Raw genomic sequence first — 6,000 nt, forward strand, 5'->3', positions numbered from 1 at the left:
GGTGCTGAGTCTTTTATAAACCATTTAATCTTTAACTTAGGCCAGCACTACCAGATGATGACGTAGGTGGTAAAAGCAGTTAGTTTCAAGGACAGGATCCCATCATTGTACTTACTGTGCTATAAAGTGAGTTCTCTGAACTGACACAATGATGTAGACAATTCTGTGGCAGCAGATAAAACTTTTTGGAGTGCTCAGATACACTTACTGGAAGATGTATTATAGGAAAGGAATGCTAATTACAGGAAAGGAGAGCCCCCATACCAGAATATGTCTCTACTCCAGTGAGGACAAATAACTGCCTCCTTTATAAGGAAGAGCTCCAATATAATTAAAATCCCAATAAACTGACTGTTCAAGACTACTTTACCCAGGAATGGTGCCTAGTGAGGGTTCAGTGTGGATTTTTGTTTTAGGTGGATTAGCTAAGTAATGCTTCCTGCAAATTTTTGCTCAAATATTACATTCTCATTGAATCTTCTCCTGATAGCTCTATTCAAAAATCAACCCAAAATAGATTAAAGACTTAAATATAGGACCTCAGTCTATGAAACTAATAGAGGAAACCAGAAGTGAAATGCTTCAGGACATTGGAACTCACAAGGATGTTTTTAGATAAGATCCTGAAAACACAGGATACAAAACCAAAAATAGGCAAATGGAATTATATCATACTAAAAAGCATCTGCACAACAAAGCAAACAATCCACAGAGTGAACAGACAACCTACAGAGTGGGAGAAAATATTTGCAACCTATCCATCCAACCAAGGGATAATATTCAGAAAATATAAGGGACTCAACTCAATGGCTACTCTTAAACAGATAAAAGAAAACAAGTACCTGGCAGGGATGTGGAGATAGGGAAGCCTTATACACTCGTGGTAGGAGTGTAAATTTCTACAGCTATTATGGAATCCAGTATGGAGATATTTAAAAAATTAAATACAGAACTACTTTAGTAGCCAGGGAATAAAAACAACCTAAATGTCTATCAAATGGTGAATAGATAAAGATTATGTGGTACATGTACAGAATGGAGTACTACTCAGCCATGAAAAGATGAAATCCTGTCATTTGTGACAGCATGGATGGGACTCCAAGTCACTAAGTTAAATAAAATAAGCCAGGCACAGAAAGACAATTACTGGATGGTCTCACTATAAGGAATCTAATAAAGCGGATCTCAAAAAAGTTGAGAGTAGATGGTGGTTACTGGCAGCTGGGGAGAATAAGGAAGAGCAGAGGGATGGGAAAAAGTTGATCAATGGGTACTTACTGTTTGATAGGAGAAAGAAGTCTTATACATTATAGTCACATATTGAAAATCCAATCAATCATAATTTTGCTATGAACTATCAAATATATTTTAAAGACTTCAAATGTAAAGAATAGTTTTATTTTCCCAGAAATTTACCATGTCTGTTGCTCTCCCTTATTTCTAGGGTTAAAATTTCCCCTGGACACCACTGCCCTCAGGGTGAAGAATTTGCTTTCATAGTTCTCTTAGAGCAGGTCCTCTAGAAGCAGCAAGCTTGCTGACTACTCTTCAGTTTTCCTTCATCTGTGAATGTCTTTATCTTCATTTCTGAAAGAAGTCTTTGTTGAATACATAATTCTGAGTAGATATTTATTTTATTTAGCACTTTTAAAATGCTTTTCAACTTCCTTCTGGTATACCAATTTTCTGATGAGAAATCCACAGATAGTCAAATCATTGTTCCTCTATAAATGTGCATCATTTTTGTCTGAATAATTTCAATAGTTTTTCTTGGTCTTTAGCTTTCATCAACTTGATTATGATGTGTCTGGACATGGATTTCTTTGAGTTGATCAAGCTTGAAGTTCATTGAACTTGAGTCTGTAGGTTTATGCCATTTGCCAAATTTCAGACTTTTTCAGTCATTTTTCTTCAAACTTTAATCATCATCACTGTACTCTTTTGCCTCTTTAGAACTCTAGTTTTATCTTTTTGGTACCCAAAATTAAACCCAGGGATGTTTTACCACTGAGCCCATCTCCAGCCCTTTTTATTTTATTTTATTTTATTTTATTTTATTTTATTTTATTTTATTTTATTTTATTTATTTCAAGACAGTGTCTCACTAAGTTGCTTAGGGCCTTGCTAAGTTGCTAAGACTGGTTTTGAACTTGTGATCCTCCTGCCTCAGCCTCCCAAGTCACTGGGACTACAGACCTGACCCCTCTCTGGGACACTAAACAACACACATTTTAAACATCTTATCATTATTCCACAGAATCTTGGGTCTGTTATCATTTTCTTAAGCCTCTTTACTCTGTTTTTCTAATAAAAATCACATAACTTCTGTTTATTTATTTTCAAGTTCACTGACTCATCTCCATCTAGTCAAATCATTGTTCCACACTCTAGCCCATTCCGTGAGGGTTTGCTTAAATGTTATGGGGAATATTAACATTATTGTCTAGTTGGCAAGCAACTTGGTTAAGTTCAGACTGCAAGTTCTAATCCATTCTCTGTGAACTTTGATTCCAATGTCAGTTTAGTTCTCAAAGTCTTTATAGATCTGTTTGTATCTGTCCCACATGTGTACCAGTCATGATCAGTATGTGACTTGGTTGGTGATCTATTGGTTAGTTTACTTCTTAAAAAGGCTTTATTATAGTGATTAGGATCAGATCCACATAGGCACAGCTCAAAAATTAGTTCTGGAGTTAATAATCAACTTATGGAATTATTTTCCTAAACACCTTCCTCTCTTTGGTTCCTCTAATACAAATTTCTGGGGTTCTCCTTTGCATACCTTCCACCAAAAAAGGTCAGATTTTATTCACTCCCCTATCATACACTTGTGTGACTTGCACCTGCATCTGGAGCCAAGTGACAAGAGGACAGGAGTCAGGCAGTGGAGCCATGGATAGTGTTTATACCATCTTCTAGGGCTATAGCTCCACCAGTCATAAGGTTCTCTTCCTCAGAATTTTGTCTCCTGCAGGTTCCCATTGAAGCTCCCTTCTCCACCATCATAGGCTGGTTTAGGGGCCAGAGTGCAGGAAAATGGAGAAAAGAAAAAAGTTATATTCTATTTCTGAGATTTAGATGTTTTATTTCCTTTCCCTTGAGCTTGAACTAGAAGACTTCTCCCAGATATCCTGTGCATCCTGGTGCCCACATCCAGGCTTCAAGTTGCATATTCAAGCCAGAGAATACCAATGAGGAGAAAAATAGTAATTTTGCTGCCTATTTCATGGTATTTTGAATTCTACTCTTCTTCTCAAATATTCCTGCTAATGCTTTTTAGTACTTGAATAGTTTTTCCATGTATTCTGTCCAAGTTTCATAGCCACATTCAACCCAGGAGAGACAAGGCGGAGTGTGCTTATCCTAACTTACTGAAAAACAGACTCTCATTAATTTTTAATACAAAGACGTACACAGAAAGATTTCTAACTATTTACTTTAATTACACTTCTAATATAAATCCCATTCAAACTTGGTGCATTTTTCTTTTAATTTCTCTAAAACTTATCTCCCAAAAGAAACCTGTGTTGGGGGCAGGGAATAAAGTTGGTACATATTAGATGTAGCTACTAATGGTATTAAATGGATTATTTAAATTAACATAAAAACATTCTGTAAATTGAGCAAAATAACTCCAAGAAAAATGTGGAAAGTTTGTGCCATTATAGGAAAAAAAAGTCATATGTGAACATGACTTTCTATGAGTTGCTGGTTATTTTTTATTTAGATTGTAACAAATGTAATGAGAATGAGGAAATAATAGAATATCAGAAAAAGTATTTTTCTGTTTAATTTATGTGATACAAGAAAAAAATGGAACCTGGACAAAAAGCTGGGATAAAAAAAACAATTCTATTTCTTACTAGTTGTGTGACTTTAGGACACATCGGTGTATTCAGACTTCAGTTATCTCTCCCAGAGTAAGATGGGTGGGACTATAACCCTCTTTCAACTGATTTGGTATAAGATTCATTTTGAACACTTAGTAAAAAAGTCTGACTTCAGGGGCTTTATTCCAAGAGTCTGATTCAGTAGGTCACTCCTACAAATTTCCATTTTTAATGAGCAGAGTCTGAGGCATGTTTTTTGACAACTACAATTTAGAAAATATAGTTGTATTGCTCAGGATTCTCCAGAAAAACAGCATGAGTAAAACATATGTAATTATATAAGGAGTTTTTTTAGATTGACTTAAACAATCAGAGGCTAAATAGTACGACAATAATTATTTGCAGGCTGGGAAATTGGTAGCTTATAGGCCCAAGAAGCATGTGGACTTACAATAAGAGAGGTCAATGACCCATCCTTGACCATCCCTGGCACACACAGAAAAACCCCTAGTAAAAGTCCACATGCACAGGCTAAAGAACATGAACTCTCATATCTATGGGTGACAGCTGCAGAATTCTGTACCTGCTTAAATCGTTAAGCACTTGTAAGAGCTAGATGTTTGGTCCCTCCGGGCCCCCACCCCATAAGACGGTGTTGCCCACATTCAGTACAGGTCTTCCCCATTCTGCTGGTTTACCCACATATCCATCTTCTCTGAAACATACACCTAGCAGTATGCTTTACCAATTCTCTAGGGCATCTCTCAATCCAGTCAAAATAACAACTAAAATTAATCATCACAACAATCCAATTTCCTTCTGGTTTTATCTCGAGGCTTTTTACTAGGAAAAAATTAAAAGAGAAATCCAATTTTTTAAAAAATCTACAGAACTTCCAACCATCAGTGACCCTAGCTTAGAGTCTTGGTTTATAAAACTCATGAATCTCCTGAACAGCACTGTTGGAGTTGACAGAAATTGTCATATGCTTTGAAGTCTTTTACTTGAAAGGCACCACTGGGAAATGTGATTTCAAATAGAAATAATATTGTTGGGAATTGCAAAAAAATATTGTATTGAACCAAAGGAAATTTTTAATATTCAATCATTTTTTACCTATAAAAACAGCAATTTACTATTATTCAACTTAAGTCATTTTCTTTTAGTTTCTTCTTTCCCATAATTTAGTAGGCATGATTTCTTTCAGTATCTTTGTTCTTTTCCCTACACTGTAAGGTTATTTATAAGAAAGCTTGATGGATAGGAAGTAATTATGAGGTTTTTAGGTCATTATTTTTAGGAGTTGAGAAGGTTATGTTTGTGCTGAAGATAGGATCGACTTAGTTGTTTTCTTTGTGAAGCTATTTACTAGTTTTACCTAATCATAGTCCCTTCTGACAGGGCAGAAAAAATAGATAACTCTGCAGAAAAGTTCACTAGCTTCTTAAGGTTTGTGTTTCAAACTGTTTTACCAGTTGGCTGGAAGTTTGGTTAGAAATATACTAAAGAGACACAGGATGAACAAATTTCATCCTGTGCAAGTATTAGGAAGGAATAAGAAGATCATTCTTTTCTTATTCTACAAATATTTATTGAGATTTTGCAAGGCACCACTAGGCATTGTAGGGATTTAAAATATAAATAATACCCAGTCTCTGTTCTCTAGAGGCTAAAATTATAGTGGGAAAATAGACACATGCACAAGTAATTACATTACAAGTTAGATTGTATGATAAGGGTTATAATTTTAATAACATCTCTAATGAAACAAATATGTCTACTTATTTAAACAGCACCCAGTGGAGTATGTTTGTACTCATTTCTTTTTATAAGAAAACTCAATAAAAAGTTTTATCTTCAAAAAGTGATATCTTTAACAAAGATCAAAGCAAGTTTGTTTTTATACATATTTAGTGAGGTAAATATTTGCAGCTTTTATCTCTAATGATAACATTGCATTAGTTTGACTCATTATTCAGACATTATAGTTCATGTTTGAGAATTTATGATAATGACAGATAAGACTTGTCTAACGCAGCAGAGCTTCTGGGAAGCAGGAAGATGGTTTGAATGAATATTCAGTTCAAATTTCAGTTTGAATGAATGATGAAACAGCATGTATGTGCACTTTGTTGTTTCTTATGGGTATAGACTTAGTGTTATTTTAGTT

The sequence above is a fragment of the Sciurus vulgaris genome (assembly GCF_902686455.1).
Source record: "Sciurus vulgaris genome assembly, chromosome: 7".
Classification (NCBI taxonomy): Eukaryota; Metazoa; Chordata; class Mammalia; order Rodentia; family Sciuridae; genus Sciurus; species Sciurus vulgaris.